Source organism: Danio rerio, chromosome 17 (assembly GCF_049306965.1).
Source record: "Danio rerio strain Tuebingen ecotype United States chromosome 17, GRCz12tu, whole genome shotgun sequence".
In the NCBI taxonomy this organism is placed as follows: Eukaryota; Metazoa; Chordata; class Actinopteri; order Cypriniformes; family Danionidae; genus Danio; species Danio rerio.
The window spans coordinates 14,090,912-14,107,183 of NC_133192.1; the positions used below are offsets into that span (position 1 = coordinate 14,090,912).

The 16,272-nt window shown below is 38.6% G+C and overlaps 1 protein-coding gene across 12 annotated transcripts in view; it reads left to right on the forward strand.

Annotated features, from left to right (window-relative positions):
* Window positions 1-16,272, forward strand: part of ralgapa1 (Ral GTPase activating protein catalytic subunit alpha 1) — a 156,473-nt gene that overhangs the window by 119,639 nt on the left and 20,562 nt on the right. The gene's annotated exons all lie outside the window — the stretch shown is intronic.

Genomic DNA, 16,272 nt, shown 5'->3' on the forward strand with positions numbered 1-16,272 from the left:
TTTTTTTTGTTCTCTCTCTTTCTGTCGGTCACACAATCACACACACGACACACACACATCTGAATCTCTGCTCTAGAGCTGAAACTTATTGTTTTGAGTTTTTGACCTCACAAGACTGGAGTAATAATGCTGAAATCTTTTATCAGGATTTTTTTAGGATGCATAAAGCACATTTTCACTCTAAGTATGATAATTAGGTGTAAACCTTGCCTTATCTCAGAGAATAAATTAAAGATGTTGCATATAATTCCTAAACACATCTCTTATAACCAATTAGCGTAGACATGTAATGGTCAGAAGCAGCTTTACAGAAAATAATACATAAAACAGATTAAAAAAATTGGTAACAAAAATCACTAACAAAGTAATTTGGAAACATTGCAAATGATGGAAGAAGAATTCAACATGTCTCAGTGAAGTTTGGAGTGCATATTTGTTGCATAAGAATTAAAATACACATCTATAAATACATTACTATTTTACTAAAAGGAAATATGCCTATAAACTACTGTTTATAACAATAAGTAAATTGCGATAAGTTATATTATTAAATATTTAATTAAAAATTTGTTGTTTTATTTTTTTATTTCAATAATCTTTCCAGCCAGGTTATAATGAACTTGCAATATTGTTGAAAACACAGAACTTTCAGTTCGTATATGTAAAAAGATCACAGTTCTTATTTTTCCTCTGCTTGTAAACTCTTAAACAAACAATTGTGATCGAATCATGAATTCGGGCAGATTAGCGAGTGCTGAATGAGTGACGAAATGTGATTATCAGCCAATAGCGATTTTTGGCCAATCGATCGGACCATCCCTACCGTAAATGCATGCTTGATCAGAATAAGAGACTTCAAAAATATATTTTTTAAACAATCAAATTAATAACCCCAAACATTTGAACTTTAGTTCACAATTTAAATTATGTACAACGATGGATCATTTTAATGATTGTTTTAGATGCACAAACTAGTTTTTTTTTTGTTTTGTTTTTTTTTTAATACTGTTTTGGTAAACACAAAGTTTAAGTACCAATTCACACTATTAGCTTAAGCCTTATTACCTGACCATTTTTAAGATATTGGCTGTTTATTAGTAGTTATAAAGTACATATTCAATGCTACATCCCTAATCATATGCAATACCTATACCCAACTACTAGCTTAACTATTAATAAGCAGCCAATTATTTTGAGTTTGAGTTAAATATAAAAAAACATATAGTGACAAAAATATGATAAATAAAAAAGTACTCTAAAGTAGCTGTATTGTACTTAATATATGAAAACATTTATTCTTGTGTTCTTCTGACTCATTACTCTCAATTATTAGTATCATGTAATTATTCTGAAATTGTGCTAATTTGTTGTTTTAAAAACTTTTGTTTACACCGAAGCTAAAAACAGGATTATTCTGGATTATTTTGTTGACTTGGAAAAAAGATTCCAGTATTACTTGTAACAAAATGGAGACAAATTATTATTTTGATGACTTGAAAGTAGTGACGCATCCTAAGAGTATTGCTTAGGAATTAGGGTTAGGCTTGTGAAAAGTATAAACCTCAACTTGCAACACATCTTGCACCATTTGTACTACTCATAAAGAACATGTCAAATCACGTGACTTATGATGACATAACTGAATGTGCTTTTGCTTTTCTGTGTGAGTGATCTGGTGAAATTCACAAATTCATGTGAGAGGATGTACCTGAACTATATCTATAGACCAGAAATGAACTCAAAGTAGCATTTTGAAAAGGAAAGAGTGCTAAAAGATTGAAAAAAAAAACAAGCCAGACAGTCTGGAATTGAACTTTTATTAGAAACCAACCAACCATTCTTCTATAAAAATCTTTCAAGCTGTTGTGTCCGTAAACAGTTTTGCTAAAGAAAAGCAGCCAGCCACTGTACTGTATATGCCAGGGCTTGTCAAAGTCCGGAGATATTTAATATATATTTTGTCAAGATATCCACTCAGTGCATGACATAATTGGCAGATACTGACCAACACGGAGTTTTTGAAAGGGTGTGGATGACAGTTTTCAGAAAAGAAAAAATTATGTAGACAATTTAGAGTTTTCAAAGATGATTGGGCAGAGTTGTGTGTTCATTTTGCTCCAATGCAGCATAAAACTGCTCTGTTTTATTTGTAATGAAATAGTTTCAGGTTTGAAGTGTGGAAATGTCAAATGCTACTATGAAACTAGTTTAGGCAGCTGATGGAATACATAAAGTGCCATTTCTCACATTAGATTGGTCTGTATTTCATGCCACCTTGCTTTTGTTTTGACCAATCTCTAGTTCTTTTTTATCAGGGTCTGCAGGGTCTTAAAATGTCTTCAGTTTCAAAAACTAAATTTTAGGCATTAAAAAGTCTTAAATTCACTGAAATATTGAATTGTAGCTCTCATATCATATTGAACAGGTCTCAACTTTCCCTGTGTCCAAGTAAACTACCCAATCGGGCCGACATTCATCCAATCACCAACAATCTTAACAACCAACAACCTTTTTTATATATTAAATATTAAAGCATTTGGTCAATGATTTTTCAATACAAAGAGATGCAATTTACAATAGCTGTTAGACATTTTTACTGCAATTTCTTCAAACTAAATTCCCTAATTAGGTCACACTTTATTTTGATGGTTTGTTTGTTGAATTTAAGTTACATTTGCATTTTCAAGTCAACTAATTCTCATTAGATTATAATGATCTTATTATCTTAATTATCATTATCTTCCATTTACTGCAAAAAACTATTTACAGAAGTAAGTCAGAGTGGACATAATATTTAAAAATAGGCAGGAAGCTTAAGCTTTTATAGCAGAAACACATTAGGTTGAATAGGAGTTATACTCAATCAATTTGGACCAAAAGCCAACAAATATATATCTTTGATTATGCATGTAACTGTCTCCATAATAAATATACTTTTGGTGGCATAGCAAGAAGGTCGCTGGTTTCCCGGCTGCATCAGTTGGCATTTCTCTGTGGAGTTTGCATGTTCTCCTTGTGTTTGCGTGGGTTTCCTCCGGGTGCTTCAGTTTCCCCCACAGTCCAAAGACATGTTCTATAGATGAATTGAATAAACTGTTGGCCATAGTGTGTGCGTGCATGCGTGCGTGCGTGTGAGAGAGAATGAGAATGAGAATGTTTGATAGAGTAAGTGTTTCCCAGTACTGAATTGTGGCTGAAAGAGCATTCTCTGCGTAAAACATATGCTGGAATATTTGGCGGTTCATTCCGCTGTAGCGACCCCTGATAAATAAGAGACTAACCTGAAGGAAAATGTATGAAAAAATTTAATTATAAAATTTTAGTGTTAAACTTGTCATTTAATAACAATTTTAAAAATTGTAATAATTTTTTAAAACATTAAAATATGTTGCTAAGAAATAATTAAATTTGTTTTTGTGGCAAGCAAAAAATTATACAATTCCATTGACCTAACCAGGCTATTACAAAAAAAAAATCATTAATGTTTAGCCCTGTGTAGGTCTACAATTGCATTTATAATGGTCTTAAAAAGTCTTAAATTTTGAAAATAGTTTTATTTATTTATATTAAAGAGTCTCTTTTTTCTTTTTAGAAGTGGTTGATTTATGTGCATTTTATTAAAATCAAGATTTGTGCTCACCAACATTATTTAGGTCTAAAAGTCTAGGACAGAGATGCCAAAGGAGTAGCAAAATATGGTCACAATGGTGCTATATGTCGGTGCACTTAAGCACAAGCAGGCAAGTGCACACATAGGGCTCAACCTGTGCAGTGCAAATCCCCTTTTTAGTCTTTGAAAGAAAGTGCCCTTCCAAAATGATCTGGAGCCCTCACTCCAGATCAAGCATCCAAGCATCTCGGCCTCGTTGGCACCAAAGACCTTTAACCTTTCTTTAAGAGCACTCTTTTTTTTTCTCCTAAAAGAGATGCTACTTTCAGAAAACAAAGCGAAGGCGAAGAGGAGGGTAGATGACGATGAGAGCGAGAGAAAAAGGGGGGAAAGCGATTCTCATCTGCCATGTCCTCCAAGCCAGAGAGATTGTTTGGCTCAGCTTGAGTCTTTCGCTCGCAGCAATCTCGCCCATCTGTGTGCCTGCGCGGAGCTCGATAGTGGACTGAGCTATTGATTGGCGTGAGCCGCACAGGTCGATGCTCCTGACAGCCTGAATTACAGTAATCTGTCATTATCGACGGATGTCTCTCCAAACCTTTTCTCTTTCTCTTTTCTCTGTTTTTCTTTCAGTCCCATTCCCTTTATTTTGAAACTATCCCCTCCCTTTTTTCTGTACTCTTTCTCTCTCTCGTTTTTCTTTGAGCTCCCTCCTCGCACCTCCTTTTCTTTCTGTCCTGTGCGAATAATTGATGACTGTGAGGGATGGATGGATGGCAGGCTGGTTGTGATTAGAAGATCTATGTGCCAGACGAGCTGCTCTCCGATGCCGAAAACGGGCCGTGAGACCGAGAGGACCCCGGGGATGCGAGGAAGGAAGTCACAGTCTCTCCTGCTTACCTGTTGATGGTGCCACCGCATGCAGTCATTGGGGAGAGAGGGAAAGTGATGTAACCTAATTGTCCCTTGAACGTCGTGGTATCTTCGAATCAATCACTTACAGGCTGTGTAGTGTAGTAGTTAGGGGAGTAGAGCTGGTCAGATTGTTGGTTTAGGAGCTAGCCATTTTGTCCGATTAATCTGTTTGACATCTTGTACAGGTCACAGAAGTTAATTCCACTTACTTTTGCCGTAATTCCATTCAACTCATCTTTATTTCTATAGCACTTTTTACAATGTAGATTGTGTCAGAGAGCAAAGTCTCATAGCCCATAGACCTGGGGTGTCTAAACTTGTTCCTGGAGGGCCAGTGTCTTGCATAGTTTAACTCCAACTTGCTTCAACACACCTGCCTGGAAGTTTCTAGTATACCTAGAAAGAGCTTGATTAGCTGGTTCAGGTATGTCTAATTGGGATTGTAACTAAACTTTGCAGGACACCGTCCCTCAAGGACTGAGTTTGGGCACCTCTGCCATAGACGCAGCATTAGAAACACCTCGCATAAGGTTTAAAGAGCTCCTATTATGGGTTTTTGAAAATAACCTTCCATGCTGTGTGTAACACAAGTGGGTGAGAACATCCAGCTGAGATTTAAATCTAAAAGTGCACCTGTTTAAATCTACTGATTCTTTAATGAAATAGTCAACTCTGAGTCGAATAAATGAATCATGTTGGGTTCAAATCTTTTGCTTGAACGCATCGACGTTGATACGGTTCATCCTCAAATATGTAGTGCCGGTTCCGGTAAAACGTGAATGTACCTTTCCCTTCAGACACTAGTTGAGCGCGGGGGTTCACAGGACTGATCATGACACCAAGATGATGATCACTGATAGATGGTGATTCGGCAGTACCACAGTATAGCCAACCTATTGTTGTGTGTGTTCCTGTGATTTTTCAGATTTTTGATACAATAACCTACACTGCAACGTGGGATTCATCTGCCGTTTAATATTAAAGGAAGGAGTAGCATATCTCTCAGGTTAAATATTTATGGGGCTATTTGTATATTGCGTCTAAAACCACGTTGAAAACGTGACACATGCTTCTTCCTTTACCGATTTAAATGTGTTTTTGAACTCGTGATCCTCTGCCTTTTATCTTTACTATAGCCGCCATCAGCTGTTCCTTGCATGTGGGGCGCGGTCAATTTTCTAAATACTTCAACTTTTGCCACTGTGTGGATTAATACTGAATGCGTGTCTTTGTTATTACTTGGGGTTAGGGTTAAAAGTAGAGTAAAATGCTCATGTTTAGCTGCATTGCTTTATTGCATTCCTGCATTGGGCTCTCACATACTCTCTGCTACTTCATAACCATGGTAGGCATTTCTCTCTGTCTTGCGCTGAACCCAGTCGAGCAATTACAACAGACTGGATCATTGGACCAATCACAGCAGATTAGCCTCAAGCAAAGGAGGGGTTTGGGAACAAATTAATTTCTGAACAAATCATATGGGAGCCCTTAGGATAATTAGGTAAAAATAAATGCATATTATTGTTCAATTCAATTCACCTTTATTTCTATAGTATTAATGTAGATTGTGTCAAAGCGGCTTCACATAGAAGATTAATGTAAATTGAAACAGTGTCAGTTCAAGACAATGTAAGTGTTTTTTGACATTGCATGCATATCAGTCTGTTGTTGGAGACCCCCAAAACCAAAATATGACCTTTAATAATGCAAAATAGAGGTGGTTTGTTTTCCAAGTATAGTCTGTTCACTCTGCGGCCATATCAGCATTGTCTCCTGGCAGTTCTTCCAAGAGAGTCCTATCCAAATGAATGGGTAAATCCTGAAATCTCATGAACTGCTTGCTAACCTTTTCTTATCATTTAATTTACAAATTTCAAATCATCAACAAAAGCTGAAAAAAATAGTCCCATTGTTTTTAAGCTCTAATTGATATTACAATTTATGATATCTAGCTCTATTCCAGGTTTCTCAGCAGTGGAAATCATCATAGTTGGGTAAGAGCAGTGAATGTGAGAATACCGCAGATAAATTTTTGTTCACCATTTGACACTGTTCACGATTTATGATGGGATGTGATGTGATGATATTTCTTCGGTCAGAAGCAATGCGGACAGGGATTGCCATAATAACAGAAAAGTGAATCTGTACAGACCCCTCCCCCAAAGAACTGCCAGACTATGAAGATTATGACTTGGCTATTATGACTGGAAGGTGGGACTTCCTTCGCTGTGGTGGCCATACTGAGCGTTGCACTTTCCCCTATTAAACCAAATGACTCAAAGGTTGCTTTTTGATGCACTAAAAATGAACTCGTACAAGTCATTGGTTTGATAAATGCATTGTTAGTCAGCCACATCTTTTGGGTTCATTCGTGTAACCTTATGTAAACATTGTATTTTATCCCAGGTGTATTTTAACTGCTTCCACTTTTACAATTAAAAAAAAAAGTGGAAGTAGTTACAGTACACCCAGAGTAAAATACAATGGCTATCAAGGTTTATATTGCATTTTATTCCATCCGTATAATCAAGCTCATTTTCTTCCACCTGAATAGCATTGTATGCTGAGCCTCAGTTCAGTGTCTTTAATTTCACACAGAGACAATTAGATTAGATCTGCATACACATCAGGAGTTGTTCTTATGAAGAGGTCCTCATTTAGAAATTGTGCACCAGCAACTAACACCACAGTTGACTGACGCATGATAACCATACTCTTTTTAGCTGGGCAGAGGCACGTGTTGTGAAGTAAATTATCTAGATTTTAAAAAGACAGACCTTTTGTTAAGAATCCACAGTCAAGCCATGTCAAAACACCATTCTTTTTATTTTATTTTAAAATACTAGCAAACTTTTTTTCTTTCTCTGTTCCCACTTTTTTTTTCTTCATCTCTTCTGTAAGCCAACACGCCTCAACCTCTCTTGTGTCTGACTCTAAGTTCCAGTTCCTTCTCTTGGCCCCGGGCTGCGTCCATCTGCCTCCCTGTGCACTGATCCCTCATTCGGCATGACTGTGAAATTAGGGCCTGGAATGGAGAGAAAGGGCTCTCTTTGGTCTTAATGTCTGTTGGAGGGAAAGAAGGGAGAAAAAAAATAGCAGGTAGCTGGCGTAGGTCAGTGTTATGAATGCTGGGCAAACAAAATAACAGGGTTAAACCACAGATAGCACGGGAGTAGTCCAAGAAAAAGAGCCCAAGCTTTAGGGGGGGCCTTCCAGCCAGTTTAAGTCTCCGAGGGCATCATGTTGGGTCTGAGTGATAAAATGTTCTACTACAGTCTGGGCTGCCATATGTGGAAGTGTGTGTGCATTTTAAACACCCCGTTTCGATTGGAGCTAGTTGACCTGTCATGCCCCCCCCGGGCTAGCAGATCTCTACAGCTGCTCGGTTCCTTGAAAAGCATCCTGGAATGAAGTGGATCTAGATCTGGTCCTTCAACCCCCCCCAGATTGCACCCACATTATCTGATCCGTCTGGCTGCGAGTTGGCCAGAGGGAGGTTGGGGAGGTTGTTGGCTTGGACTCTGTGAGAAAAAAAAACACACACGCAAGTCTAAGAGTCACGGCCATCTTCCATCTGTCAGTGGTCGATTGGGACGCAAGGGGAGAGGAGGGGACGTGCTAAGCGGCTTCCCCATTGGCCGTGCCAGTCCAGTGGTGTGTGTGGGACTCCGCCAGCTCCGGCGTGACAGCGGGGGCAGGCCCGCTGGCTGCTGATTGGCAGCGATAAGTGCCGGGCTGCTGGGGTCAGCATATGGCAGGGCGTGATAGCGGAGAGAGTGGAAGAGCTTTGGGTCATAGCCTCCTTCCTTCTGACTCTGGCTTTTCCAAAGGCAACCGAGCTGATGGAAGCAGCAGGCCAGCGCTTCCCCTTTTGTCCCCATGCTTGAGCGGCCTGTGCGCACACACAAACTCGGCATAGCCACAGCCAAACGCCTAACGGGCAGTGCTGCCACACACTGCCAGCCTTCACAATAGGCCCTATTGTGTCCTAGTAACAGCGTGGATTGCTGGTGTGTGTGTGTGTGTGTGTGAAGGGGGATGGAAGGTTGCACTATTCACTAATTGTCCTGTCAATGCCAAAAAGGGGGTGGAACAGATTAAGGTGGGGGGTGTCGTAGGGTCAGTGCTTAATTGCTTTCGCCATTTTTCGTTCTCTTTATTTTGTGCATTAGTAATTATCATAACTGTACAAGCGACACCCGTCAATGTCCATGTCAGTGTTTTGTTTGGTTTTTTTCCGTCACAGTTCACCTCAGATGGCATTAGTATGTCTATCAATCACTAAACTTCTCTGCTGTTTTGACCTGTTAGCACCGACAGCTTCATCCTCCAGACTTTTTTTTTCCAGTCAGTCAAACACAGGCTGTGTGTGTGAATGAGTGAGGTGCAGGGTGTGTTAACCAAAAAAAAAAAAAACATGTTGTTGTGTGGCCCCCTCCGGCTCGGGATAGATTGGTAAACAACAGGCTCCCTGGGGGTGCATGGCGATAGGGAATGTGGGTCTGACTCTTACGAGGTGTTTAGGATGCGCTGCAGGCTTCTCACAAGGAGTTTGTGGTCAGTGTAGCAGAGAATCACTCGTCTGTCCATCCATTCATCTCTAACTGTCTACCTGTTCGACTGTGGTTTGGTCCATCTGTCATTCTATCTGTCTGTCGTTCTATCTACCTGTCTGTCTGTCTGTCTCTGCCTGTCTGTCTATATGTCTGTCTGTCTGTCTGTCTGTCTGTCTGTCTGTCTATCTATCTATATATATATCTATCTATCTATCTGTCTGTCTATCTATCACTCTATCTATCACTCTATCTTTCTATCTACCTGTCTGTCGTTCTATCTACCTGTCTGTCTGTCTGTCTCTGCCTGTCTGTCTATATGTCTGTCTGCCAGTCTGTCTGTCTGTCTGTCTGTCTGTCTGTCTGTCTGTCTGTCTGTCTGTCTATCTATCTATCTATCTATCTATCTATCTATCTATCTATCTATCTGTCTATCTATCTGTCTATCTATCACTCTATCTGTCTGTCTATCTGTCTGTCTGTCTGTCTGTCTGTCTGTGTATCCATCAATCCATCGTTCTGTCTATCTATCTATTTATCTATGTATCCATCTATCTATATGTCTGTCTGTCTGTCTATCTATCTATCTGTCTGTCTATCTATCTATCTATCTATATATCTATCTATCTACCTATCTATCTGTCTATCTATCAGTCTATCTATCACTCTATCTATCACTCTATCTTTCTATCTACCTGTCTGTCGTTCTATCTACCTGTCTGTCTGTCTGTCTCTGCCTGTCTGTCTATATGTCTGTCTGCCAGTCTGTCTGTCTGTCTGTCTGTCTGTCTGTCTGTCTGTCTGTCTGTCTGTCTGTCTATCTATCTATCTATCTATCTATCTATCTATCTATCTATCTGTCTATCTATCTGTCTATCTATCACTCTATTTGTCTGTCTATCTGTCTGTCTGTCTGTCTGTCTGTCTGTCTGTCTGTGTATCCATCAATCCATCGTTCTGTCTATCTATCTATTTATCTATGTATCCATCTATCTATCTGTCTGTCTGTCTGTCTGTCTGTCTGTCTGTCCATCTAACCATCCATCCAATCTATCTGTATATCCATCTATCCATCCATCCGTGCATCTGTCTGTCTATAAATCTGTCTTTGTCTGTCATTATAGCATTTTTTCTGATTATTGTTCTGTCTGTTAACGTCTACCATTCTATCTATTGTTCTGTTTTTCTATCATTGTTGCTTTCTCTGTCCTTCTTCAGTAGTTTTAATAGTTTCTTAAGTTACTTAATGTGTTTTAATTGCGCTTCCTTTATACTTCGAGCAGTTCAAATTCAAATCAAATGTGTACATCAATTCTTAAAAATTCTTTACTAATCTTTTCTATTCTTTAATACTTACATTTTTACTAATTCTCTTCATTTGAAATGAATCCGAGTTTAATTGTAAATATCAATTGCAATTTTAAGTTCTGCCTTCCTCAGTTTAAATTTGTTCAGTCTAGGAGTTTAAAGAAGTTTTTAAGTGTTATCAGTAATGCCTGACACTGGTAATCTACACTGGATAAAATACATTTTTTTCATATAGAGATTTTGTCTTTATACTAGTCCAAATATCTAAAATTACTTAAGTGAAGAAGCATTTTGCAGTTAAAAAAACGTTTAAAAAAAAAAAAAAAAAACTTTTCCTTAAAAATAATCTTCAAAATAATAATAATTTTCGATTTGAAATAAAACTATTTTACTTACTCAGAGTTTTGGCAGTTTGTTTCACACACAAAACTCACATAACTTAAATGATTTTTTTTTTTCTGAAAGCAATAAAAAGGTGTTTCCACAGAAAATGTTATTTGGTTTAAATATTTATAAAAACTAAAAAAAAATTGAGGAAGAAAATCATTTTTGCAATGTAATACTAAATTGTGACTAGAATTAACCAAGAAAATGTCGACTTTTTAATGATTGTAAGAAATGAATTCAGAGTGATATACCCTTAAAACATTCCTGCAAACTCTGTTCTCAATAAGCCTGAAGAGGAATCACACAAATAGCTATTTAGGAATATCCTTGAAGGGTTTTATATACTGTGGTCCCTCGGTAATCACAGGAGCTACATTGTAAAAATAGCCTACAAGGTGAAATCCGTGAAGTAGTCAGCTTTAATTTTTACAATTATTATAGATGTTTAAAGGCTGAAAAAAAACCTTCACTACACACTTTCTATACTTTTGTTAGACAGGCATTCACATTTTAACACTTTTCTCTCTCGTCTAAAAAGTCATTTAACTTCTACCTTCCTTCAGCATGTCCATAAGTCCAACTTTTTGTGCGACTGTTAGCCTTTTGGGTGCTACAGCAGGTGCCTTTGACAGTGCAAAATGTTTTGTCGACATTATGGGGTTTGTTAGGGAGAAAACTTGCAAACATACAGTACAGCACTTCAGTCACACTGCTAGCGATCAAAGATTTGTCAGTTTGGCAAGCTGAATGCACTGTACATGTGAAACGGCATGGAGGAGATTGATTGACAGTGGTCTACAGCCAATCAGAATGCTGAACACAGTTCGCTATAGAAAAAAAAAACATGTTAAATTGCTCAAACAAAAATCCATGAGACTACAAAAGGTGAACCGTGTTATAGCGAGGGACTACTGTATATAAATTTTAGGATTTTTCTAGTGTTGACTTTGGAGAAATGAAGGCTACCTTTGTTTAAATGTGGAAATCCTGGATGCTAGAAAAGTTACAAAAAATAGGGGAGGAAAGAAAATTATCTTCACATCTGATTTTATTTAAACCAGTTGATCGATCTGTATAGATAATCCACAGTACTGGATGGACGTCTATCTATCGGCGCATCAAAACCTGCTGAAACGTGTAAGAAGATAAAACAGCTCATGTGCCAATTCAGAGCGTTTCTGCAAAGCTAAATGCGATTTAAAGAATTAATAGCCATGGCATTTGAAAGCCGTGGTGAAAAATCTCAGCACTCCGTAGAACCACAAAATCAGGTTATAGTTTAAAAAAAGACATGCATGGGAGGCAGATGGCAAGCCCACCTTTACTCATTCATACTAATCAGGACCGCCACGTACGTGTAGCTCGGCGTATGTGCGCCTCACTCTGATAGCATTAGTGCTGACTTGTGCATCATGAATGTTAAATAAATGTTGCATTTGCAACGGCAGCACGCACATCACTTTTCCCCCCGGGGCGCGGGGACAGGACGCAGGGCGATAAATCGGGCCGGCCGCTCTCGAGGCTGTATTTCACGAGCCCTCCAATTTAGTTTGAGCTGAGATTAATAGGAGTGGCTGTGTTGCTGGAGCCCGGGCCCAGATCAGTGTCTCGGAGCCCCAGGCAACGGTGCATTAGCCTGGGCTATCTCTCCTCTCATCTGCTTGTGCCACACGGAGACATTGGCCGTAATGACGGGGCTATGGCAGCCAGCCGCAGCACCGTGCCTCGCTAATAAAATCACTGTTAGGGCCACGATATCAGCAGGCATCAGATGGAAAAATAAACCGATTAGCCTGCACTTCAGGGCACACATAGATTTCTGTAATTAGACTCTGTAAAACTCCTCAAATTTGATTATTTGTGTGATGTTTTTCTCTGTCACTTTCATGATCTCTTTCTCTCTCCCTCTCCAGCATCAGTGCAGATGTGTTTGTATCGGTGGATTCTGACTCTTACAGACTGTCATTTTTAAGGCTTATTTTGTGAATTGGTTTGATTGACAAATATTTGATTCACTTTTTTTTTCAGCGTGAACTGATTAGATGGGGGGGGGTTGAATTACACGATTATCAGGCAGATTTTAGTACTGTGACTTGGGGAATAATGGTGATTTTTATTTATTTATTTTTTAAATGACAATCAGTGTTTGGAGGCAAAAATCAGTGGTTTTCATCTCTTAATAGTGTCATAGTGGATGATTGCAAGTGCTGTGCTTGAGTTATGCAATGAAGGAAAGGTTTTATGGAGCAACAATACTTCTGCATTTATAATGTTTTCTCAAGTTTGTTGATGCTCTTTACAGAAGTCAGATGCTAGTTTTGTGTTCTCAATTACATTATACACATTATTAAAGGTGCAGTATCTAAGTTTGACACCCAGTGATTGAACTAACGCAAGCGCTGGTTGTCAAATTGATGACACCAACAGGAGTGTGCCCGACTATCAAGCCTAAAGGTTGATTTAAGGCTGATTTAAGTCGTTCATTCATTCATTCATTTATTCATTCATTCATTCATATTTTTGTCGGCTTAGTCCCTTTATTAATTCGGGGTCGCCACAGCAGAATGAACTGCCTGAACTTATGAACTTATGAACTGAATGAACTTATCCAGCACATTTTTACGCAGCAGATGCCCTTCCAGCTGCAGCCCATCTCTGGGAAACATCCACACATACTCATTCACACACACCCACGCACTACGGACAATTTAGCCTGCCCAATTCACCTGTACCACATGTCTTTGGACTGTGATAAACCGGAGCACCCAGAGGAAACCCACGCAAATGCAGCAAGAACATGCAAACTCCACACAGAAACACCAACTGAGACGAGGCTCGAACCAGCGACCTAACACCTCCTTGCTGTGAGGTGACAGCACTACCCACTGCGCCACTGCATCGCCTCTGATTTGAGTCGTGTTATAAATAAAAGCAACGGCATATTAAAAGGAATTGTTGTTTTGTAACCAACACCTCAAATTAATATATATTAGAAACGGCTAATAATAAATAAATAAATAAAAAATAAATGCTAATAAAGTTTGAATGTCATTTTACATGACCTTTGTTGCCATATACTGAAAGCAGCGGGAGATAAAATTAAATAAACCTTTTGGTATTTAACTGTAGAACAGTGACTCAGTGCAAGCCAACACATAAGTGGTTTTGCATGTACATTTAATAATGTTAAAGAGGTTTAAATACATTAATTGGGTTTTAAACCTTACCATTTTGTTTAAGTGCAGTAAGTGCACTATTCTGTGCTATTAAGTGGCTGTATTTACATTTCTATCATGTTTTGTCTGGTGGAAACAGCCAAGTTGCTTATCACTGCAAATCTAATCATGTAGTGGGTTGTCAGGACATGTGATGTCAATGTAACCTGCTCACCTAATGTTTACATTCGTAATATTTATATTATTTGCTAACTAATAACCTCATGTGGAACTCTGAATCTGCATCTCATTTTAGAGTCTACTACCGTTCCCCAGAGGTCACATTTCAGTCATGGATGCCTACTTTGAATACTTTCTGAATGAGTGAATGACATACACTGTTTTCCAACAAGGCAACTTGGGGTGCTGAAATATAATTGGCTAAAGTGGCATTAGATAGGACCAAATAACCAAAACAAAGACTAACTTGCATTTTCAAAGCAGAACATCTGACTTAAGCATTGTTTTTCAGATAAAGCAGTATGTTATTATTATTTTTATAACGGCCCATCACTAATAAACACACACCGGCCAGCCCTGGAAAGAGTTAGTTTGCTGCACAGTCTTGGAAAGTCTCTGTTAAAGCAGGGCGACTGTGCGCTGGATCTGGGCTAAGTGATTTCTCACAGGGTTTGACAGACATGTCCTGACAAAAGCACCTGTGGAGACTCTGCGGTTTGTGGTTTGCTTGAGCAGACTCCTCCGTGCGCGTCCCACCGGGCTGTGTGTGAGGATACGAGAGCCGTTCGGCAGCCGGACAGTGGCTCTCTCTGCGGGACTGCGGATCCCACTCTGGCTTCCTTTTGAAAGGCGCCAATAATGTCCTACAGAGGAATTCTCAGCGCAGATAATAACAACCACACCATGTGGAGAAAATGACTGATCATGTGTGTAATTAAAACGAGGAGTGTGTGAGATTTGGGACAGTGTTCTCTATGCTCTCGTCAGATACTGTGCCGTGTTAATTTGCAAGGAAAGAGCAGGGAATAGCTGTGATAGTGGAGATATTGGCCGAGTGTCACCCTTATCCTGTCACACATTTGATTGTCCCAAGTTGCACTGCTGATGTTTTCAAGCACAAATGTCCTTGGAGATGGCCTGCTTTTGTTTGTGTTCTCACTGTATTTTAAGATTCACTCAAACATCTGTTTGGTGCAGTGAATGTGTTGTAGCAAAGACCTGTGCTCTGTTCAGATTAGGCTTTTAAATTCAGGTTTAGTTGAATTGGTGGCAAATAGAATGCTGAATTAACTTAATTTGTATTTATATATATATATATATATATATATATATATATATATATATATATATATATATATATATATATATATATATATATTATATATGTATATATATACACACACACACACACATCTATATGTAAATATATATATATATATATATATATGTAAATTATATATTTAAACAACAGTTCTGTCTGGTGCTTGTTTCTGATTGGCTGATAGCCTTGCGATATTCTGCCAGCAACAGCACTCCTATCGCCCCTTCACCCTTGTGTATTACTCCACCTATATACAGCAACAGGCAGAGGACACTCTACAGTTTGACATTGCTGCTGTAGGACAACAAAATGTACTTTTGAGGCTTTTAGGGCGAGAATTTTGTTGTTTATATTGCAGACAGAGATATTAATAATTTCTGATCTGAAATCTGTTGGACAGTACATATGTAAGCCTTACGCGTGCAGTTGTTTTACTACTTGAGATGTATACTATGTGTTGTGTGTGGCTAGTGTTTTAATTTTCATTTACTGTTCAGCACTTTGGTCTGCTGCTCGGTATTTGTAAAGTGCTTTATAAATAAAGTGGAATGAATGAATATCTATACCAAAAAGAAGAAGCTGCATTTTTTATTTTTTATTTCTCATTGGACGCATATTTGATTGAAACCAAAATGAGTAAAACTTATGTCAGGAATTGGTTTTGTCCATCTGTTTTTTATTAGATGTTTAGATTGTTGTTGTTTGCTGTTGGTTGATGTCATGTGAGAATCAAATTTGCTAGCATTTGACATGGGAAGTTGTCGTCATTTTAGTTTTTTGTTTTTTTAATGATAATGGGTGTGGCAGCACGGTGGCTCAGTGGTTAGCACTGTTGCCTCACAGCAAGAAGGTCGCTGGTTTGAGCCCTGGCTGGGCCAGTTGGTATTTCTGTGTGGAGTTTGCATGTTCTCCCTGTGTTTGCGTGGGTTTCCTCCGAATACTTCGGTTTCCCACAAAGTCCAAAAACTGCATGACAACCTCTCTATTATGAAAAGTTTTCTC